General features: G+C 37.4%; 2 protein-coding genes across 2 annotated transcripts in view; one reads left to right on the plus strand and one right to left on the minus strand.

Annotated features, from left to right (window-relative positions):
• The window catches only part of LOC140160839 (nocturnin-like), a 135,727-nt gene that overhangs the window by 108,450 nt on the left and 1,510 nt on the right, over positions 1-25,767 (plus strand). The window lies entirely within an intron of this gene.
• The window catches only part of LOC140160838 (E3 ubiquitin-protein ligase NHLRC1-like), a 66,310-nt gene that overhangs the window by 3,747 nt on the left and 36,796 nt on the right, over positions 1-25,767 (minus strand). The window lies entirely within an intron of this gene.

Raw genomic sequence — 25,767 nt, forward strand, 5'->3', positions numbered from 1 at the left:
CACCCATAGTATTTCTGACGTTCCTCGCGATAGCATACTTAGTACTGAATAACCTTTCAAGGTACTCTCACAGTGCATTTACACCCTGAGCAGTACACTGTAATGTTCTTCGTATCCATGAGTCTATAGGAATAACGACCAAACAAAGAAATTCTTGTTTAAGCCGTAATATTGTAGTCTTTCAACCCTTTCACAACTTCAGCTGTGTAACTTACAAAAATTCCCGCTAAAAAGTGGTTCTTTTAATTTTAGAAAATACATTAATAATCGCATTGGACTTTTCGTACTGATCGTACTATAAGTGACCACCAGCCTATAATGTTCTAATCACACTATAGACTGGGATTACATGTGACGTCATTGCCAGGCAATTGGTCTCTATTGTTCCTTGTCCGGAAATATGCCCACGCAGTCAGGGACCGTGCTTTTAAAACTCCCGCCAGATCACAATAAGGCCATTGAAATGCGTAGTAGCCATACGTACTCATTGAAGTATAACGGTAGCACGTTCCTTACCGACTCATTATTAATGTGTGGAAAGGGGTCAGGGACGGCATTCTGATCATTCTAATCCTTTCTTTTGAGGTCAATAGATAAAAGAAAGGCCTTGAACACAGGTGCCGAGTTGTAGATAATATTTAATCATCAAAGCTGATGGCATAAGAAATTTCGAGGAGGCAGCGCTTATTATTTCTTGTAAACACAATCTAATGTGGTACTCACTACATGTAGAAGGCCGGGCGGGTCTGCAAATTAGTGCATGAAGCTAGTAAAGATATAGCTTTATGTTCAGTTTAATCAATTAAAATACTATGGCTGGATATCAAAAAAATCGCGAGGCATTAAGTATATTATTATGACAAAATCCAGTCCCTTCTCAATTGAATAGGCTCCGAGATTAGACTTTCCTTTCCAAAAATAAATTATATGGCCTAGAGGACATGATATAGGCCTAATCTAAACCCATATTCGGTATCCAGAAACCTTCACAGTCTGAGCGGCGCTTGCACTCGCATCGCATTAAACTAGACAAAGTTCGCTAAACTGAGGCCTGCTTCAATAGACCTTTTTTCCCTCTTTCCCATCATGCACTATTCCAGGGGGTATGAGTGTCGCAAACTACATCATCCCCGGGGAGTACAGAGTTAAGTTCATTACATTCTGGAATACGGACATTTCGGCTGGTGCCTTCATCACAAAAAAGGAATCCCCAATAATCACGATAATGGCGCCGCGATCACTAATACCTTTCGGGGGCAAAAAACAACATATTTATGCCTTACGAACATGGTGTCCTCAGCCAAAAAAGTTTCCTGCTATTGAAACCTAACTTTGTATACATTTTATAGACTTAATGGTGAAAAACTAATGACGGGACACGCAGTGATATTTTGTCGGCGTCTGGGAAATGTAGTCGCGGTACCAGCCGGTTTGTGCTCCTCCGTCACCGTTAGTGACGGAGGAGCACAAACCGGCTGGTACCAAGACTAGGTGAAATGGTATTGAACAACGCAAAGCAGCCAAATTTGTCATAAGTTTGAATAGCCATTAGAACAACCGTGAATATAGTGTCAGAAAGTCTTACACATCTTAGTATAACCTTGTCGTTTAGTGTGATACTGAATGCAGCGCCATATTTGGAATATATTCGTACACGGTGTAGGCAAATAGTTGCTCAAATGTAGGCTAAGTAGGCCTAAATCATGAAAATCGCTTAATCGGAATAATACTAACCAGTAACGGACACTGAGACAGCACTACGTTTGAAGTTTGAGGTAAGTAAAGCTTTTCCTTGTTATAAAAAACAAGGAAAAGGCAGTCATTTTATCACAACGCGATATTTTAAAAAAGTACATTTTGAGAGGGCCTACGCTGGTTCTTTTGATTCTAGTGTAAAATCTGTTCATCACATGTAGTCCGATTTGGTATCTATGGTCTCATCAAAGTCTTGAGAACTCTTTTTGATGTTATGTTGGTTAACAAAAACGATACTGTTGAAAATAGCGGTATTTATGCAAGCGACGTATCTATTGTGTAAAATGCATTGAAAATTGTCGGCTAAAGAGGGTATAAATTAAAATCGCGAAGAGTAATAGCAACAATAACTATCTACATTCCAAGCGGAAACGCTTTTCAAAAACATACCACCTTTTTCGGGCAATCGCTGAAACCGAAATATGAAATTCCAGGCCATCTGTAAAAAAGTGCGTGAGCAGAAATGACCATGAACTTGGGTCACCGAAACAAGTGTTTATATTGGTGTCAGGCCTATCATAGTGATACAACAATTAGCCCCCAATAATGGCTTTCATTTGAACCGTTATTTGTTAAACTGCGATTTTTACTTTTTGAGAAATCAATGAATGTATCAAAAAACTTTTCGAAAGTCGATTTAAAATGGCATAACCCGTTAAGTAATAACAGCACAGAGTATTCTGGGGTACGTCATGCGTCGGCCATGACACGATAGCACATAGTTACTGTCAATCAGATTGACCTAATTTACTAGACATAATCACATACAATTCCATGCTCGATTAGCCTTATAAGCTCTTATATAATGCGAAGGACATCAATCTGAGACTACTCCTGAAAAGTGGCTATTCCCTCAAATGTCATTTGATTTCAAGTCGTTGGGTTCCGTTGCATGTAGTCTTTAAAATCAATATGGCAACATCCACACTGTGCAGACAACATACGTTAGTAAAGTAGTTTTTCATGTCCCGGGTACTCCATGCACTGTGGATTAAATACGCTTTGTATTTAAAGACACGGACAAAAAAAGCAGTGCAGAAACACTACACCACACCTGTGTTTCAGTGAACGTTAGAAAGGTATTGCGAAGAGTAGTAAAATTAAAAACTACACTGTTATTCAACTTTATACTCTTGCTCATACGAATGTTAATGTTAATATTATGCTGATCCGTGAACTGAGCCTCGGTACTCTGACGATGCGTTTGTGTTAGATGGGATGGGTGTGTGAGTAAACAATCCTGAATCTACGATGTATGGTATTCATACAGACATTGCAGATAATACTGCTACAATGCAAAATATCGGCAGTAATAATCTAGCAATAATGAATCAGGTAACCTACGCCCCGTCCCCATTGAAACATGGAGAATTACATGTATTTTGTATTGTATTTCCTTAAAATATATTCACTCAGAATAGGGAATCAACCCAATAAGACTTCTTCCAGGAAAATGAGAGGAGAAATTGATATTGAATAAAGCATGCCTTATTGATTGTGTTTACCTTGGTATAAAGGGTCATCCAACACTGATTAAATCCGTTTGTACCATACAGACATCAGTTGTCGTGATGTAAGATGTGTTCTAGTTTCCAACCAATTGTATTTAATACTAAATTGTTTCAGGGCTCAGCAAAGTGTTATTAAAATGTGTAAGATATAGTATATTAACATGTTCTGCTGGAATACACTTAGTGTATGTGTGTATATTGGCTCCCTGAGGTGGTTATTACACCACGTAACATATTCCGCTACATCGGCCGCTATAGTTACAACAATAAAGCGAGAGTTTGAGCAAGACGGGCCAAGTCTGTTAATTTACTTTTCATCCTAAAGGCAAATTTCATTCTTGAACCGGAGATTAACTACTACGCGGATAATACAATATGTAATATGTGCTTGTATAAACGAGACCACGCAGTGGTCGCTCGCTTTTATAGGTTAAGGGAGATCGTGAGGATAAAACAACAAATCACGGATCGTTTGTTACATTATTTTACACTCAATTAGTTTGGTGACTACAAGTTATCGAGATATCGAGTGATTCCGCTTATTTCAAATTGAATTCGAATTCGTATCTTATTTCAAATTTCTTATCCTTATCTCTTAATTCGCATCACTGCCTTTCTCTTCATTTCCACCCTCATCCAATCTTCTCATTGCCTTAATCTATAATCGGTGTGATGTAACTTTTCCAAAATGCCGAATACTGACAGTTTACTATTAACAGTCCCTATATAAACTCGTGAAGTGCCTTACACGAGATTCGCCAAGCGCCAATAGCGATTCTAAGCAAAAACACGACTGTTCGCGGCAAAAAAAAAACAAAAACAAAAACCAAACAAAAAACAAAACCCAAAAAAAACCAAACCAAAAAAACCACGTATTTATATAATACAAAAGGATGGTTTATAATTGAATGCTATTCGGCATATGCGATGATCACATGCTAATCTTTAAGGGCACAGTTCTTTAACCTATATATGCTGATGCACTCATAGAATTGACCTTTGAGTGCAATGGGTATATAAACTTATGATTCTGAAATAGGGAGTGTAGAACCTATTCATTGGAGATGAGGCTATCCATGTGTTGGAGCCATGGAGCATAGCAATTTCTTGGTCAAACAAAAAGACAACTCTAAGAAACAGTTTTGGCACGAAAGAGATGTGTTCGTGTAATTATCAGTACATCAAGCACACATACCTTGAGGAAATAGGACATGCTCCACATGCAGGCATTTTCACGGAGCAAAAACACTTACGGATGCTAGTCACGAAAAACTACTATTTGGAATCGGTTGATCTGCATAAGTCATTGATCGGAAGGTGTGTGTTTTTGCTCGCGATGTGAATAAGAAAGATGATTGTATACTTGTTCAAATTGTGTGGATTTTTGGTCACAATTATTTGTAATCTGTCTCTGCATGCCTTTGGGGTTGTACTTGTTTTGTATCAGTTTGTTATGACGCTGTGTTATATACCACGTTTGCGTGGTTTGTTTGTCTACGATTGATGTTAGGTAAATTCAGATTTTTACGATATGTCTCTACGAACCCTTTGGCTTTTTTGGTACAGTTTGATTGTCTAGAAATATCAACATCAGACAAGTTTGAATACTAAATGTGTAGTTGTCTAAAAACGTGATCTCTCATATAGTACTTGTGAATAGTTTTATTCTATAGAATGTTTGATAAACCGGCTAACCACCCCGGGGGAACACTCACATTTCCCAGCTATACGGGTATGTGCCGCGGCGACGACCCCCTTTTTCAGAGCCGCTGGCCGTTCCTTAGACCCTCTGAATTCATTGTTTGCCCGCTCTGAAGCCCAAAATTTTTTCTAGCCGTTCCATAGACCCTCAGATCATCGATTTCCGCTCTCATCGGCATCTTGAGAGGCGTGTTTTCTGTCCTACTATTTCAAGCCCAAAAGCAGACCCAAAAGCTACTTTTGCGAGCCCAAAAACTTCAAAGGAAATTTTCCATTAATTTCTTCCCCATTGAAACACATTGTAAAGTGAACTTTGGGTGGGATTTTGGGCTCCTTTTATAGTGGCAACACTAGTTGACTGTTTGTAAACATTGGACAACTGCGCCGGCCGCGATGCCTCCAGCTGGTGAACATTTAGCTAGAAATAAATGATTTTGAGATCTCTTTTGGGAATAAAATTGCCAAATATGAGGAAAAGTACCTTAAATAATTATGTACACATCCTTGCAGCTCTCCATAAACAATGAATTAAAAGGTAATTTACGATCTACTGGTCTAGTGAAATCGGGAGTGAAATGGGTGTCAAATTCTGCACACTTCACTCAATCATCTCATGTTACGCATGGCAGTTCAATGTTGTCCAAATGTTTTTCTTTTCGGCACTGAAAAAAAATTCTTGTGGGTTTGTTTTTATGGTGGGCTGCTGCTATAATTGTCAGTAGGCTAATAGCATAGATTGTAGGAGGGTCTAGTAATTTTTGATTTGAATGCTGTTTTGCTTTGTTGAGGTTTTCATCGTAATAGGCCAAACCAGACCTATTTTAAATGCACAATTCAAAGTGAAATCGATTCCTTCAAAAATCTGTGGCAAAAACGCAACAAAATTGAACCCTGGTTTGGCCTGCGGGTTTAGTTTCCGAGATTTTTCGGATTTTGGCGGTCGATCAGTTCCCAAGACCCCCCTTTTGGTAGGTCAATCAGTTCCCAAGACCCCCCTTTTTGACCGGCCGATCAGTTCCCTAGACCCTCCTTTTTGGCTGTCCGATCAGTTCCTTAGACCTCAAGTTCAAAACTGGCGGTGGCACACCCCTACCAAAAAAAATTTGAGTGCCCCCCCCCGGGCTAACCACCTGGCATATCCAAGGCATTTGGTACACACATTCCTGCGAGCACATTTAAGCTTTTCATAATATTTTGTAGACGTTAAGATAATATTGAAAGAGTCGGACAGGGATTACATGACCAACGGATGACCATTTCACAGACCATCAAATGCTCATCGTCTGACCTTGGTCTGACCTGAGTATTGATGCTAATTTGCTGAGAGGCTGAGACTTCAAAGACTGGTCGATGTCTGCACTCTTATGACAACTGTTGCAGTCTGTTATTTATATAATATTATAGGTTGTGCTTAAAACTGATGGAATATGTATAATAGATAGTATGCCAGTTAGATTGTTTTTAGTATTCTGCTTATAATTTAAAGGATCTTGAAGAAACTTCATTGATTAAGTTCAGGTTTCAGGCTCAGAAATTATATGAAAGACTTATCTATCACGTCAAAAGGATGCGGCTACGTTTTTGCAAGATCACGCAAGATATTCTGTTTCGTGAACACCAATACATCTTTGTTTATTTTATGAATTCGTCAGTGAAACACAAGGGAATTTATGACGCCGGTTGAAATAATTACAATGCTTGTTCCTTTCATGTTGACTTCTTTTCCAACATTTTAAAAGAGAACACATACCTGATTTCCACAACTTCAACGTTTAAACATGTTAAATATAGTATAATTTGTGGTTACCTTCCTAGTTTTGTTGTAGCAAACCCTGTCAGTTGTTACTATTCGAATGTAACGTCTCAAAATATCGGGTTAAGTTGAAGTAAGTAAGTTGCATTTGACAGTAAATTCAATGGGATATTTAGAGATGCCGCGATACAAAATTCCCCCATCTTGCCTTATGTATGTTGGCTTAAAAAGCAACCCATGTATAACATTAAAACGTCGCGATGGCAAACTAAAAACTAATAAGCGAGAAGAAAAATAAAGCGACGGCAGGCGTCTGTACGTCACATATAGTTGCGTCATTTGGGTATTAACTCTTTTATAGACAAAGCATAGTCCTTCTCCGTACAAACTTCTTTACTTCAGTAATGCAACACCTAAAGGTCGGAGTGAATTTCACTGAACTTATATATCGCACAAGAGATTATTTTAGGGTTGATACCGACCACTTGTTTCACGGCATATAGTATATCTGACGTTCGTCACGATAGCCTATTTTAATAGTATTACTGCTGAAGTATATATACCTTTCTTGTATATATATGTTCAAGGTACTATTACAGTGCATTTACACCTTGAATAGTACACTGTGTTATATGTTCTTCGTATCTATGTCTTAAGTAATAACAGCACAGAGTATTTTGGGGTACGTAGCGTCGGCCATGACACGTTAGCATAGCATTACAATGGACTGAAACCATATTGCTCTTATATGATTGACCTATTTTACTAGACATAAATACATGCAGTTCATATGCCCGATTAAATGCGAAGGACATCAATCTGAGACTACTCCTGAAAAGTGGATATTCCCTCGAATGTCATGTGATTTCAAGTCGTTGGGTTCCGTTGCATGTTATCTTTAAAATCAACATGGCAACATCCAAACTGTGCAGAGTAGAACGTAGTTTTTCATTTTCCGGGTACTCCGTGCACAATGCATTACGAATTGTGTTTTAATACGACACCCACATCACAGAAGCATCCCACATGGTCTGTGCGTAGAGATTGTGATATTTAAATTATGCAACATACACCTAATTATTGTAACAAATCTAACTTGTTCATGGACAAAAACAAGCGGTTATTTGGCGAAAATACCACGGATGACGTATATAACCACATTTCATTTTGAATCACGTCATCGATAATGCTGCTGACCTTTTTTGCTTGATTCAAATCATAAATCACAGTGATTTCAAACAACAAGCTTGATCGGATCGTATGCAGGAGACATAAATGGCTTCTTACAATGCATTATAGTGTACTATTTGAAAACGTGTCTATATTTGGCAATTATGCTCTACGTATACCGTACTACTCATATAGTCTTCAACATAAAAGGTCCAAGTTTTGAGACATTTTCTAAAAATTTCACGAATAAAGAACCACTAAACCAATGCCAGGCTTGTTTATATTCATTTTTATGTATTTTCCATGCTGATTCCAAATATGGTCGGTCCTGAAAATGTACAGTTCTGAAATTTTTGAATATAAACAAAAAATTGAATTTTGTCATTTGCAGCCGACACCCGCGTGGAGAGAGTTTTAAAGATATTATAATAGTATGGTATTATCAACAGTATTATAAACCAAACAAAAACAAAAACCAAACAGGCAAAAATAAAACAACAAACCTCGGAAATTCTGAGTAGTTTGATGAGCTACAATAGATTTATGAGGATTGTATTTCTAACAAGAAACCATATTTCATTCGTTGTTAAAGTTGTTATGATAAACATGATAAAGGAAAACCCAATGGATCGTGTTTGATATACAAGACCATTTAAACAGTATAAATTTATTGGCTTCAATTTTAATCAAACTCGTAGGTACCTGGAAATTCCCAAGAAATTATAAAAAATATTGGTGGTTCAATGAGTTGTTAACTGTATAATCAGTGGCGTCACCAGAATTTTTGTCGGGGGGGGGGGCATTGTGGGCAAAGTGGGGTGGCAAATTCGACAAATTTTGCGCAAAATTGCCGCAAAAAGTGGAAATTTACGTAATTTTGGGGTTTTGCCTCAAAAGTTGGGGGGGGGGGAGAAAAATATTGGGGGTGGGCAGATGCCCCCTTGTCCCCCGTAGCGTTGTCACTGTGTATAATAATATATCTAAGAGGAGCAGAAGTGTTTTTGTAGAAAACGTGCGATTATTGTCATGTTAAATCCAGCTTCACTTTGTGTTGGTGCACCTTTATGAAATATTCAGAGGGGTTAAGTGCTAAAACACCCACCCACGGTTGTTTGATGTGATCATTTATTAGTTTTTCAAACAAAACATCATGTACAACCCAATTTTAGGCTTAAACAGCTAATAGCGATATCATGCTAATGTAACAGATGCTTTTGTCAGTCATTTCCAACTTTAATTTCCCCTCTTTTACAAACTTATTCACCTATACAGCATTTTGAAAAGCTTTTTCGGATACACACCTACACTAAGTGTATTCCAGCCAAACATGTTAATATACTATATCTTACACATTTAACAATTTAGTATTAAATACCATTAGTTGGAAACTAGAACACATCTTACATCACGACAACTGATGTATGTATGGTACAAACGGATTTAATCAGTGTTGGATGACCCTTTATACCAAGGTAAACACAATCAATAAGGCATGCTTTAATATTCAATAGCAATTTCTCCTCTCATTTTCCTGGGAGAAGTCTTATTGGTTTTATTCCCCATATATTAAGGAAATATAATACAAAATAAACGTTATTCTCCAAGTTCAATGGGGCCATCGCTGTCTAGGTTACCTACATTATTGCTAGTTATTACTCCCGATATTTTGCATTGTAGCAGTATATCTGCAAATCCTGTATGAATACTATACATCGAAGAGTCAAGCTTGTTTACTCACATACCCATCCCATCTAACACAAACGCATCGTCAGAGTACCGAGATTCAGTTCACGGATCAGCTTAATATTAACATTAACATGAGTATGAGTAAGTTGAATAACAGTGTAGTGTTTACCACTCTTTGCAATACCTTGTAACGTTCACTGAAACACAGGTGTGGTGTAGTGTTTCTGCACTGTTTCTTTTTGACCGTGTCTTGATTTTGTTCGTGTCCAAGTTAGGTTTCCTTATGATAATGTATATGTTACATTTGTAATGTAAATAACACAATATACACACATTACTTTCCACTGTTTACCCACAAACCAAGTGGGGTGTTTCTGTGGGTGTCTTTAAAATACAAAACATATTTAATTCACAGTGCACTCTGGTCATCCCACTTAGTAAGAGCCAGTCGGCTAAGCGAAAATTTACATCCAGAGGCGTGGTCTCTTTTAATTCATTGCTAACCCAGGTTAAAGTACCATTACCTCATACACTAGACCGTTTCAAAGCGATGTGCAATTAAATTATTAAATTATTCAGGTTGTTGCATGATGGTCGGCTGCAGTGCGGACTCTGTCTGCGGGCTGTCTTAGAAGCCTGCCGACATTGCTGCACTGCAGCCGACCTGCACAGATGTGCTTCCTTGGTTTGCATGTTCATATATGATGTTATTTGTTAAATCCATGGTATGTAATTCTTTGTATTTCATTTGTATTTTTGATGTATTTTGTTTGACCCCTGGGCCAGACTGGAAATCAGTGTGGACCACTGAGTTTGTTCCCCAGGCAAAATAAGATCTAATAAAATAAAATAAAATAAAATAAATACCCGGGACATGAAAAACTACTTTACTAACGTATGTTGTCTGCACAGTGTGGATGTTGCCATATTGATTTTAAAGACTACGTGCAACGGAACCCAACGACTTGAAATCACATGACATTTGAGGGAATATCCACTTTTCAGGAGAAGTCTCAGATTGATGTCCTTCGCATTATATAACAGCTTATAAGGCTAATCGAGCATGGAATTGTATGTGATTATGTCTAGTAAATTAAGTCAATCTGATTGACAGTAACTATATGTGCTAACGTGCATGGCCGACGCATGACGTACCCCAGAATACTCTGTGCTGTTATTACTTAAGACATGGATACGAAGAACATTACAGTGTACTGCTCAGGGTGTAATTGTACTGTGAGAGTACCTTGAAAGGTAATTCAGTACTAAGTATGCTATCGCGAGGAACGTCAGAAATACTATGGGTGTGGGTTCTCTTTTAAAATATTAGAAAAGAAGTCAACATGAAAGGAACAAGCATTGTAATTATTTCAACCGGCGTCATAAATTCCCTTGTGTTTCACTGACGAATTCATAAAATACACGAAGATGTATTGGTGTTCACGAAACAGAATATTTTGCGTGATCCTGCAAAAACGTAGCCGCATCCTTTTTGACGTGATAGATAAGTCTTTCATATAATTTCTGAGCCTGAAACCTGAACTTAATCAATGAAGCTTCTTTTTCATGGAAGATTTTAAAAACTTGATTCAGTTTCAACTGAATCACCCTATCATGAACAGACAACAAACCAATTTTGTTCCGCTCTGCCTGACCAATGTGTGCACGAGGCCGAGGTCCCAAATCCAAAATGAACCGCACAACTTTATTTTGCATGGTTTGCAGCCTGTTCTTAAAATGTTGTGAGAGAGAGGAATACCATGAAGAGCATGTATAATCATAATAACACATAATAAGGGCATTGCAAAGTATCTTACGAGTGGTTAAGTTTAAATTACCAGCTTGTCTATACAAGAACCTCAACCGTGCGCTAGCCTTTTTAATAATATCTTGGGCAATTGACTCCCCATTCAGTGTTTCATCAAGGGTCACCCCAAATATTTTGCAACCTTGGAGGATGTTATTTTCTGACCACCACAAGAAACAGAAAATGAATTAACTTTCCTGAGTCTTTTTTTGTACCAAATAGCATGCACTCAGTCTTTCCAAGGTGTAAAGAAAGTTTATTGTCTATAAGCCACTGTCTACATGAGTCAAGCTCTTTACCAAGTCTCTCTGCAATGTGCCCCGGATTTTTATCAGACACTAAAAGAGCGCTGTCATCAGCGTAGAGCAGAAGCTTGCAGTCGACACTGCTGGCCATGTCATTCACATAGCAAAGAAACAAAAGGGGACCAAGAATGCTGCCTTGCGGCACACCGCACGAGACACCAAGGGGATTAGAGTCAACATCGTTTACATTGACAATCTGCTTCCTGTCACTTAGGTACGATGAAAACCAGTCAACAGAAGATACACCCATGGCTCTAAGTTTTTGGCAGAGAATGACATGGTCAACAGTGTCGAATGCCTTCTGTAGATCAATTAAGACTAAACCGGTGTTCAAGATCCTTTAAATTATAAGCAAAATACTAATAAAATCTCACTGGCATATTTTCTACATAGTCAGTTTTACGCATAACCTATTATAATTATATAAATGTCTGCAACTTTGGTCATGGTGAGAGTGAACCATCGACCAGTCTTTGAATTCTCGGCCTCTCGGCAAATCAATACTCAGGTCAGACCAAGGTCAGACGATGAGCATTTGATGGTCTGTGAAATGGTCATCCGTTGGTCATGTAATCCCTGTCCGACTCTTTCAATATTATCTTAACGTCTACAAAATATTATGAAAAGCTTAAATGCGCTCGCAGGAATGTGTGTACCAAATGCCTTGGATATACCAGGTGGTTATCAAACTATTCACAAGTACTATATGAGAGATGACGTTTTTAGACAACTACACATTCAGTATTCAAACTTGTCTGATGTTGATATTTCTAGACGATCTAACTGTACCAAAAAAGCCAAAGGGTTCGTAGAGACATATCGTAAAAATCTGAATTTACCTAACATCAATCGTAGACAAACAAACCACGCAAACGTGGTATATAAACACAGCGTCATAACAAACTGATACAAAACAAGTACAACCCCAAAGGCATGCAGAGACAGATTACAAATAATTGTGAACAAAAATCTACACAATCTGTACAAGTATATAATCATCTTTCTTTATTTATTTATTTATAACATTCGGCCGAAGCCAGGCTAAACCCAATAGTGCTCAGGGGCTACTAAATTCAAGGGATGCCTCCAGATATGACGGGACAGGAATATGGGAAGAGGTCCGATTTTAGAAGCAGGAGGAAAACCGGAGCACCTGGGGAAAACCTGCGAGGACGAGCATGGATCGGCAACCAAACTCACATGTGGCACCGCGGGGAATTGAACCCGGGCCACAGTGGTGAGCAGCGAGTGAGAAGACCACTACACTAACTCGCCCTCCCCTTATTCACATCGCGAGCAAAAACACACACATTCCGATCAATGACTTATGCAGATCAACCGATTCCAAATAGTAGTTTTTCGTGACTAGCATCCGTAAGTGTTTTTGCACTCCGTGAAAATGCCTGCATGTAGAGCATGTCCTATTTCCTCGAGGTATGTGTGCTTGATGTGCTGATAATTACACAAACACATCTCTTTCTTGCCAAAACTGTTTCTTAGAGTTGTCTTTTTTGTTTGACCAAGAAATTGCTATGCTCCATGGCTCCAACACATGGATATCCTCATATCCAATGACTGGGTTCTACAATCCCTATTTCAGTCATTGGATATGAGGCTATCCTAGTGCATTCAAAGGTCAATTCCATGAGTATATCAGCAACAATTATATGGGTCAAAGAACTGTGCCCTTATAGATGAGCATGTGATCATCGTATATTGCCGAATAGCATTCAATTATAAACCGTCCCTTGTATTATATAAATACTAAAGAGGGCGATGTTACCGTTTTGTTAACGGCGAACAGTAGCGTTTTTGCCTCGGTCGCTATTGGCGCTCGGCGAATCGTGCAAGGCACTTTACGAGTTTATAATATAGGGACTGTTTGTACTGTCAGAATTCGTCATTATGGAAAAGTCACATCACACCGATTATAGAATAAGGCAATGAGAAGATTGGAAAAGGAAGGAAATAAAAAAGAAAGGCGGTGATGCGAATTAAGAGATAAGGATAGGGAATTCGAAACAAGATTATACTATTTCCTCTCAATAATTTGTATTTAAAAGTGTCACCAAACTAATTGAGTGTAAAATAATCTAACAAACGATCCGTGATTTGTTGTTTTATCCTCTCGATCTCCTTAAACCTATAAAAGCGAGCGATCACTGCGTGGTCTCGTTTATACAAGCACATATTACATATTGTATTATCCGCGTAGTAGTTAATCTCCGGTTCAAGAATGAAATTTGCCTTTAGGATGAAAAGTAAATTAACAGACTTGGCCCGTCTTGCTCAAACTCTCGCTTTATTGTTGTAACTATAGCGGCCGATGTAGCGGAATATGTTACGTGGTGTAATAACTACCTCAGGGAGCCAATATACACACATACACTAAGTGTATTCCAGCCGAACATGTTAATATACTAAACTGCTCCAAAAAAGAAACTTACCAGGTAAGAAATTTGTCTGTCAAATTCAAACGACAAATTGTGTTACACTAAATGGGATATGAGTGGAAGCAGTGTTAATTGACGCGAATTTTTACACCTCATTTGTTGCAAACGGATGAGTATTTTTGAAGTTATGCTTATTTAACCGAACCTATCCACTGGAATGAAAGTTGCACTCATACCACTTGAGATGGTTGGCAGTATACAGGTGTAATCAGTGCTCTCCTCTTCTTCTTTGCATGACTAACTTTCCTATTGCTTCTTGTGAGGATGAAGAATGATCAAAGTTCAATGACAATTGTCCTTATTCAATCATCTGAAGAAATTAAGTCGAATGAAAGAATCAATATGATGACCAGGGATTTAGGGGACCTTGGGTGTGTCCAGAGTATTGCGTTCATGTGGTCGTTGGTTCAAGACCTGACAAGACCTAAGACAAAGACCTTGACAAAGAATAAAAGTTCTGAACATCCTTTCATGTGTCTGTTTATTGTGTTAATTCATTGGGGCGGACCTGCAACTTTCAAATTTGATAGTAGGCTTGTTCAAATGAGCATAACTTCAAAAGTTTTGATCTGTTTGCGACAAATGAGGTGTCAAACTCCGCGTAAATGTACACCGCTTCCACTCATATGCTATTCAGTATAATACGATTTGTCGTTTGAACTTGACAGACGAATTTCTTACCTGGTAAGTTACTTTTTGGGACCAGTTTATATCTTACACATTTTAATAACACTATGCCGAGCCTTGAAACAATTTAGTATAAATACAATTGGTTGTAAAACTAGAACACATCTTACATCACGACAACTGATGTCTGTATGGTACAAACGGATTTAATCAGTGTTGGATGACCCTTTATACCAAGGTAAACACAATCAATAAGGCATGCTTTATTCAATATCAATTTCTCCTCTCATTTTCCTGGAAGAAGTTTTATTGGTTTGATTCCCTTTATATGAGTGAATATAATGTTTTAAGGAAATACCGTAAACGTTCGCCTAATGGCGCTATGGATTTCATAGAAATAAGAGAGCGCCATCCCTGTAAAAGGCGACTATTTAACTAACCTAGTGACCTAAGTGTTTGGTCAAATCACAAAAGAGGCATTATGTCGAGGTTGCTCACTTTAACATGCACGTATTAATGCTGTTGAGATTTTACAAAATCAAGGAGGGCGCTCTCTCATTTCTATGAAATCCATAGCGCCATTAGGCGAACGTTTACGGTACAATACCAAATCAAATAAATGTTATTCTCCGTGTTTCAATAAAGCCATACATGCTGTCTGGGTTATACTTGATACGTCATTACAAGACCATTACTGCCGATATTTGCATTGCTGTGGTTTACCTGCAATATCATGAATATCGTACATCACAGTTATAGATTCAAGCTTTGTTACACACACCACCACCCACCTTCCAATCCACATTTACCATAATCGTCAAACTGAACTTCAGTTACGGATCAGCAAAATAATGTTCAAAGTCATATGCATGATGAGCAAGTTCGGTATTAACAGCGTAGTTTTACCACTCTTCGCAATACCTTTGTATACTGACGTTCACTGTTCACAGTTGCGGTGTAGTGTTTCTTCACACCCCACCACTATATAACCCTCAATCCCCCCTCCCACACACACACCACACACACCCCAGCCCTTGCGTAAAGCCCCCAGCATACTTTCCTGCCGCTTGCCGCAGCGGCAAGCGGCAGGGCGTTCCAACCAATGACCCCGCCAATGACAAGCCTTGATTGTATCCGTTTGTCTGCAATGCGCGTGCGCCATGCCGCTCAGCGGCAAGCGGCAGGGTAGTATGAAACCAGCATAACTCTAAATTTAGATTAAATTTAGATTGTAAAATTATGTAGGCCTATGTAGCTCCATGATGCAATAAGACTAAGAGTAGAAAATGTATAGTTTTACCACTTCTTGGAATACCATAAATGTATATACATTAAGTTCGTACACTATAGGTGGTCAACAAAGACACCCCCCTCGCATATACATCATCACCCCATCCACACACCCATAAATATACGTGTTTTAAACAAACATCATACTGTACATATTATTACTTCTAACCGAACACAATCTATCTGAACAATTAGATTTGTATAACATTTTCACCGAGTACAAAACCAAGGATTTTCAAATGGCTTCATATTAGCCTACAGTCCGTAGTTTTCATCTCATATAAGTGATTTCAATTTGTACAAATAATACAAGTGACTCGACGAGACAGGTCGTATGTAAGAGCCCAATACGTAACAAAATCCCAGTACGTATCAATTTGATACGTATTGGGCTCAACCTCTTCTACCTAGAACAAAAAGTGGCAAAAATAATTCATCCGCCCAATACGTAACAAAACTAAAATTTGATTAAAATTACTTTATTCATACTCCCTCCCTCTGTAGTGGTTTTTTTGTTACGTATTGGGCTCTATACATTTTTTTGTTACGTATTGGGCTCCGGTTGTTTTCAAGCAAATTATGGATATTATGTGCATGTGTTTTTATAGAAGTACTTTATATTGACCCAGTAACTCATTTTGAGTCTTTCTAGAACAAAATATTTGACAGTGTTTTATCTCTAGACTTGGAATTTATTTGTTACGTATTGGCCTCTGGTTATTTTAAAAGGACATTATCATGATTAAATGCATGTTTTGTTATAGAATTACTTTATATTGACTCAGTAAATCCTTTTGAGTCATTTTGAGTCTTTCTAGAAAAAAAAATTGACAGTGTTTTTTCTCTAGACTTAGAATTTTTTTATTACGTATTGGGCTCTGGTTATTTTTAAAGGAAATTATGGGTTTTAGGTGCATGTTTTTGTTATAGAATTACTTTATATTGCCTCAGTAAATCCTTTTGAGTCAATTTTGATTCTTTCTAGAAAAAACATTTTGACAGTGTTTTTTCTTTAGACTTAGAATTTTTTGTTACGTATTGGGCTCTGGTTATTTTAAAGCAAATTATGGGTTTTAGGTGCATGTTTTTGTTATAGATTTACTTTATATTGACTCAGTAAATCCTTTTGAGTCATTTTGAGTCTTTCTAGAAAAAAATTTTTTACAGTGTTTTTTCTCTAGACTTAGAATTTTTTGTTACGTATTGGGCTCTGGTTATTTTTAAAGCAAATTATGGGTTTTAGGTGCATGTTTTTGTTATAGAATTACTTTATATTGACTCAGTAAATCCTTTTGTGAGTCATTTTGAGTCTTTCTAGAAAATTATTTTTTACAGTGTTTTGCTCTAGACTTAGAATTTTTTTGTTACGTATTGGTCTCTGGTTATTGTGGTGATTAGTTGCATTTTTTGTTTGCTATAAACTTACTTTATATTGACCCGGTAACTCATTTTGAGTCATTTTGAATAATTCTAGAACAAAGCTGTTTATGGTTATTAGGCGCATGTTTTTGTTATAGAATTACTTTATATTGACTCAGTAACTCATTTTGAGTCATTTTGAGTCTTCTAGAAAAAAAGTGTTTTTTTTAGACATAGAATTTTTCTTGTTACGTATTGGGCTCTGGTTATTTTTAAAGCAAATTATGGTTATTAGTGCGTGTTTTTGTTATAGAATTGAGTATTTTTAGAACAAAATATTTGTCAGTGTTTTTCGGCTGGATTTTTTTTGTTACGTATTGGGCTCTATACATTTTTATGCGTTTTGGAGGTTACACTGTCGGTAAAGCTCTTTTATCCGGATTTTTTCGCATATATGGACATGACTTGACCTCCGGTTAATATTTATCGAAGAAAGAAAACAATTCGAGTGGGTCTAGAATTTTGTTACGTATTGGGCTCTATACATTTTTTATGTGTTTTGGAGGTTACACTGTCAGTAAAGCTCTTTTATCCGGATTTTTTTCGCATATATGGACAGGACCTGACCTCCAGTTAATATTTATCGATGAAAGAAAAAATTCGAATGGGTCTAATTTTTTGTTACGTATTGGGCTCTATACATTCTTTATGGGTTACACTGTCGGTAAAGCTCCTTTATCCGGATTTTTTCGCATATATGGACATGACCTGACCTCCAGTTAATATTTATCGAAGAAAGAAAAAAAAATACGAGTGGGTCTAATTTTTTGTTATGTATTGGGCTCTTTGCATTTTTTATGCGTTTTGGAGGTTACACTGTCGGAAAACCTCTTTTATCCGGATTTTTACGCATATATGGACATGACTTGACCTCCGGTTAATATTTATCGAAGACAGAAATCAATTCGAGTGGGTCTAATTTTTTGTTACGTATTGGGCTCTATACATTTTTTATGTGTTTTGGAGGTTACACTGTCGGTAAAGCTCTTTTATCCGGATTTTTTCGCATATATGGACATGAGCTGACCTCCAGTTAATATTTATCGAAGAAAGAAAAAAAATGCCAGTGGGTCTAATTTTTTGTTACGTATTGGGCTCTTTACATTTTTTATGCGTTTGGGAGGTTACACTGTCGGAAAAGCTCTTTTATCCGGATTTTTTGCATATATGGACATGACCTGACCTCCATTTAATATTTATCGAAGAAAGAAAAAAAATCGAGTGGGTCTAATTTTTTGTTACCTATTGGGCGCTGTATATTTTTTATGCGTTTTTGAGGTAACACTGTCGGAAAAGCTTTTTATCCGGATTTTTTCGCATATATGGACAGGACCTGACCTCCAGTTAATATTTATCGAAGAAAGAAAAAAAATCGAGTGGGTCTAATTTTTTGTTACGTATTGGGCTCTCTATATTTTTATGCGTTTTTGAGGTAACACTGTCGGAAAAAAAACTCTTTTATCCGGATTTTTTCGCATATAAGGACATGACCTGACCTCCAGTTAATATTTATCGAAGAAAGAAACAAAATCGAGCGGGTCTAATTTTTTGTTACGTTATGCGTTTTGGAGGTTACACTGTCGGAAAAGCTCTTTTATCCGGATTTTTCTCATATATGGACATGACTTGACATCCGGTTAATATTTATCGAAGAAAGAAAAAAATTCGAGTGGGTCTAATTTTTTGTTACGTATTGGGATCTATACATTTTTTATGCGTTTTGGGGTTACACTGTCGGAAAAGCTCTTTTATCCGGAATTTTTCTCATATATGGACATGACTTGACCTCCAGTTAATATTTATCGAAGAAAGAAAAAAATTCGAGTGGGTCTAATTTTTTGTTACGTATTGGGCTCTATACATTTTTTATGCGTTTTGGAGGTTACACTGTCGGAAATCTCTTTTATCTGGATTTTTTCGCATATATGGACCTTGACCTCCGGTTAATATTTATCGAAGAAAGAAAAAAATTCGAGTGGGTCTAATTTTTTGTTACGTATTGGGCTCTGTATATTTTTTATGCGTTTTTGAGGTAACACTGTCGGAAAAGCTCTTTTATCCGGATTTTTTCGCATATATGGTCAGGAACTGACCTCCAGTTAATATTGATCGAAGAAAGAAAAAAATTCGAGTGGGTCTAATTTTTTGTTACGTATTGGGCTCTGTATATTTTTATGCGTTTTTGAGGTAACACTGTCGGAAAAGCTCTTTTATCCGGATTTTTCGCATATATGGACAGGACCTGACCTCCAGAATAATATTTATCGAAGAAAGAAAAAAATTCGAGTGGGTCTAATTTTTTGTTACGTTATGCGTTTTGGAGGTTACACTGTCGGAAAAGCTCTTTTATCCGTATTTTTTCGCATATATGGACATGACTTGACATCCGGTTAATATTTATCGAAGAAAGAAAAAAATTCGAGTGGGTCTAATTTTTTTGTTACGTATTGGGCTCTATACATTTTTGTATGTGTTTTGGAGGTTACACTGTCGGAAAAGCTCTTTTATCCGGATTTTTTCTCATATATGGACATGACTTGACCTCCAGTTAATATTTATCGAAGAAAGAAAAAAAATCGAGTGGGTCTAATTTTTTGTTACGTATTGGGCTCTGTATATTTTTTATGCGTTTTTGAGGTAACACTGTCGGAAAAACTCTTTTATCCGGATTTTTTCGCATATATGGACATGACCTGACCTCCAGTTAATATTTATCGATTAAAGAAAAACAATCGAGTGGGTCTAATTTTTTGTTACGTATTGGGCTCTCTATATTTTTTATGCGTTTTTGATGTAACACTGTCGGAAAAGCTCTTGTATCCGGATTTTTTCGCATATATGGACAGGACCTGACCTCCAGTTAATATTTATCGAAGAAAGAAAAAATTTCGAGTGGGTCTAATTTTTTGTTACGTTATGCGTTTTGGAGGTTACACTGTCGGAAAAGCTCTTTTATCCGGATATTTTCGCATATAAGGACATGACCTGACCTCCAGTTAATATTTATCGAAGAAAAAAAAAAATTCGAGTGGGTCTAATTTTTTGTTACGTTATGCGTTTTGGAGGTTACACTGTCGGAAAAGCTCTTTTATCCGGATTTTTTCTCATATATATGGACATGACTTGACATCCGGTTAATATTTATCGAAGAAAGAAAAAAATTCGAGTGGGTCTAATTTTTTGTTATGTATTGGGATCTATACATTTTTTATGCGTTTTGGAGGTTACACTATCGGAAAAGCTCTTTTATCCGGATTTTTTCTCATATATGGACATGACTTGACCTCCGGTTAATATTTATCGAAGAAAGAAAACAATTCGAGTGGGTCTAATTTTTAGTTACGTATTGGGCTCTATACATTTTTTATGCGTTTTGGAGGTTACACTGTCGGAAAAGCTCTTTTATCCGGATTTTTTCGCATATATGGACATGACATGACCTCCAGTTAATAGTTATCGAAGAAAGAACAAAATTCGAGTGGGTCTAATTTTTTGTTACGTATTGGGCTCTTTACATTTTGATGCGTTTTGGAGGTTACACTGTCGGAAAAGCTCTTTTGTCGGGATTTTTTCGCATATATGGACATGACCTGACCTCCAGTTAATATTTATAGAAGAAAGAAAAAAATCGAGTGGGGGTCTAATATTTTGTTACGTTATGCGTTTTGGAGGTTACACTGTCGGAAAAGTTCTTTTATCCGGATTTTTTTCGGAAGGAGTTACTTGATTTGATCTCTAATTAATATTTATTTATTGAAGAAACAGGAAGTAGCGACTATTTATTTTAAAGGCGCATATTGGTATGTCATCTTTCCCTGGGTAAGATCTGACACTAGGCCAGCCCATGGCCCGAGGGTAACATGAGTATGTTTGTTTTACCTTGAAGGCAAGGATAGTCTTGCAAATATGGGCTAACTTTCCCCTAGGCCCTAGGAGTACAAGTTCACAGATTTTGTTATGTTATGCGTTTGGAGGTTTGCATGTCAAAAAATGGGGTTTATAGGATTTTTTGGTTTCATGGTTCGACTTCATTTGATATCCCATTAATATTAATCATAGACAAAAATTATTCTATTTGTAGGTGTTAATGTAAAAAAAATGGTTTTATTCTGATATTTTTTAGCGGCGAAGCCAGCTGAAGCAATACCCGTGTAACAAATCGCTTGTTAAAACCATAGTGCAGTTATGTCCACGACAAATTCACCGTGACCTTTCCAACCATAAACCCGCTTAGTGAAGATTAAACCGAGATATGCAGTGCTAAACCATTATAGTAATCGATTGTCCAATGCAAATTTATTACCACGTGATAATATAAATCCAAGACCGCTACGGTCGACTAATCCAATCGATAATGACGCTATTGACATGTACGGGCGGAGCTCCACTGACCGAGGTTTGGGGTATTTTGCAATGGTTTGCTGTCATTTACTCATCAAGGTGGTCCCCCGTTATTATAAGGACTATGCTAATGATTTAAAGATTGACATGTAGAGAATAAACCATACTTGATTGACAGAAAGTACTAAGTTTGTACCTATTACGGTTTCGTGACACCCTCTTCCAAATGCGACCAAGCCAGGGCGGTCCGGTGAAGCAAAATGTGCATTGGAATAACACGGGAGTTTGGATATAGATGGTAGGATTTCTTTCTCATACAAATGTATGGTCCCTCGTTATTGAAGCATGTACCGGGTTGAAAATTCAGAAATTTTGAAAAGAATAAGTAATTGAAACATAGAGCAAGTACTAAATCATAGCTTTTATACTTTTGATATATGACGCTAACTAGTTCATCTCCTATATCTACAACACAGCGCTACCAGTAGGGGTCAATTGCCTATTGTGATTGCCCCTGTGTTGTGTACATACATGTAGGCAACAATAACTGCATGATGCACCGAACAAACTTTGAGATGAGTGTTGTGTGAGATGTGTGCAGTCCCACACAGAGTGTCCTGGGCTGTCCCACAATCTTGGTTCGGTTCCGTCTTTGGATAATGGAATGATACATAATTACATACGACCTATGAACAAAAGTTCTGTAACCCCATTAACCCGCCCCAGTTTCAAATTCCGCTTCTAAAATAGGCCTACTCCGTGCCAAAAATCCATTCTTCTTTCTCCACAAATCAATGTCAATGATTACACACACTGTCGGATCATGCGGCGATCTTTTGTGCGTAATTATAGAGGGCCAGGGATTTACTTTATTTGAAGAAATCAAACAGCCCTAGAAATACAAATTGTAGTGTAATGATTGACAGACACTATTATTTCTTTTAATGAAAACAAATTGTAATCGAAAACCCAGTAACCAAACATTGAACTGATTAATAATGTTACATAGTCTTCATTACCAGTCATTATCCACGGATCCGAGTGTAGAAGGGTCTAAAAGAAAGCCGGTGGACTGTGATGAAACGCGGGAATAAGTTGCATAGAAGAACGAATAAAAGGAGAGAAAACGTAGAGATATAGGCCTAAACAAAGAAAGAACGTGATGGTTAACGTATAAAGAAGAGAGGGAAGGAGAAAAAGAGAAAACGGAGAGAGACAGGGCGGCCGTAAACAAAATGGACTCTGGTCGGACATAATGACCCCACCCCCTTTAGAAGCAAATGACAGCCCCGTGAGACCACCGCTTCCGAAATTTTATCGGCGCTTGATTCAATTTCGGACTGTATTTTGTGAACATTTGGGTATAATATTTAGGCCTACATTGTTGACAAATATGAAAAGCACATGAGGCCAATTTAATGTTTAGCGTACAGTCCTTTTAGAAAACAGGATATTGACATGGCCCAAAATGGGGTTAATTTTAAGTCTAAAATAAACCAAAAGGAAATTGCAAACTGTATTTTTTTCACATTTCTGTCGACTGAGCAGGAGAGGGGAACTTGCCACTCTGCCCCAGGGCGATACTCCATTGGTGCTGATTTAGGGTGTGGTGCGGAGGGGTAATCGGACACGCACGTATTTTTCAATCTTGCTAAATTATTACTTCAGTGTCTATTTCGTGTAATTGATCTTTTCGGTGAACCCATAAGCCTTTGCGATTACACCTGATATGTCGTCATTTGACTTCAGTACGCGTCAGGCCGATCCGAACATCGTTTAGCAAACATCGTTACTGCGATATTGTATATAAGTCGACGTGACGTCAAGTAACGACATCTCAGGTGTACTCGCAAAGGCTTATGGGATTTACCGAAAAGAATTGGATGCTGGGATATGTTTTTAAACATAAAATACATTTTTATAACTGGTATTGTTGATGTTTGGTTACACATTTGATGTTGTTTCAGTTATAATATGCTAGCATATTAGGCCAAAAAACTAAATTGTTGTCTTGCCCTCCCAAGCCTAAAATCTGGTGGTACAGCCGGCCGGATTTTTTTTACCAACTCAACCATTTGATACCTACTATTTCACAGTAACATGAGTGAAGAGAGGCAAATGCATAATATCGGCTGTATTTTCTACCCGATGTTGAATATTTTATTGAAGTAAATAATATCAAGGCCCTTCACAATTAACTCTTAGTTTACTTATTTAATTTTTTTTAATTTAAATTTTTTTTAAACCCCAAAAAACCGGGCCCATAATTATTTTCGCGATTTTGACCCGGCCGCGGATGGCAACACAACAACTTTTTTTTTACCTAATCATAACACTTGTATATCGATCTAATCTCCTAAGAGGAATACACACATTATTTTCATTTAAATGTTTACGACTTTTTATCGTTTCCGGCATATGAAATCTTACTTTCGTTATGAGTTCACCTACAAAAATATGGAAAATGTATAAAAAAACAGTGTAGGTAACATTTAAATGTACAATTATGCTAAGCTTGAAGAAGCTATCATTTTATACAGGACAGAAGTTATAAGAGTGGAGGTAGAATGGCCCTCGTATATCAAGGAGGTTCAACGCCCCCTGGGAAAATGCCATGAAATAAAATATGAAATATAATCTTCAGTAGATAGCAATGACTTCACATAACAATCTGCTATCATTTGATAGCACTGTCTTTACATAACCATCAGCTATCTTCAGTAGATAGCAATTACTTCACATAGCCATCAGCAACCTCAGTAAATAAATATGACTTTACATAGCCATCAGCTTATATATCAATAGATAACAATGACTTTATATGACCATTTCTAAATTGGCAAATACTGTATGAAGTTGACAATTGATATAGGGCCGTAACCCTCACCCTAACCTTTAACCCTAACCCTAAGCCATATAATTATAAATCTTAACCCAAGTCCCAAACCAAAACCCTAACCACAAACAGCGCCCTTACCGCTCTGAAAACCTTAACCCGAATATCCTAAACCCTAAACCATTACCATAAGTCCAAACCCTAAACCCTAACCATAACTAATTCGGTGGGTTGGGATTGTATTTAGCAGTTCAGCATATAGGGGGCGAAATGTCAGGTAGGCGAAGTGTCCTGTTTCCCTTTAGTAGATATGTGGTGTGTGAGCACTATATTCAGCAGTTCAGCATGTAGGGGGTGAAATGGTAGGGATGCGAAATGTCCTGTTTCCCTTTAGTAGGTGAGAATAACTTCACAGAGCCATCAGCTAACCCCGGTATATAGCATTAACTTTACATAGCCATTAGCTATCTTCAGCAGATAGCAAAGACTTCACATAGCCATCCGCTAATATCAGTAGGTAGCAATGTCAGTAGATAGAAATGACTTCACATAGTCATCAGCTATCTTTAGTAGATATTAATGACTTCACATAGCCATCAGCTAACCTCAGTAGATAACAATGACCTCACAGAGCAACCAGCTATCTTTAGTAGATAGCAATGACTTCATAATAGCCATCGGCTTTCTTTAGTAGCTGGCAATTACTCCATATTATACATCAGCTATCTTCAGTAGATAATAATAACTTCAAATAACAATGACTTCATAGAGCCATATCTTGAATAATTAGCAATAACTTCACATAGCCATCAGCTAACCTCAGTAGATAGCAATGACATCACATAGCCATCAGCTATCTTTAGTAGATAGCTTCACACAGTAATCAGTTATCTTCACCAGATATAGCAATGACTTCACAGAGCTATCAGCTATCTTCGGTAATGAAATGAATTGACACAGCCATCAGGTAACCTCTGTAGATAGCAAAGACTTCGCAGAACAAGCAGCTATTTTTAGTAGTTTGAAATGACTTCTCATGGCAATCGGCTATCTTCAGTAGATAGCACTGGCTATCTTCAGCAGATAGCACTGACTTTATACAGCCAACAGCTA

The sequence above is a fragment of the Amphiura filiformis genome, chromosome 9 (genome assembly GCF_039555335.1).
Source record: "Amphiura filiformis chromosome 9, Afil_fr2py, whole genome shotgun sequence".
Taxonomy (NCBI): Eukaryota; Metazoa; Echinodermata; class Ophiuroidea; order Amphilepidida; family Amphiuridae; genus Amphiura; species Amphiura filiformis.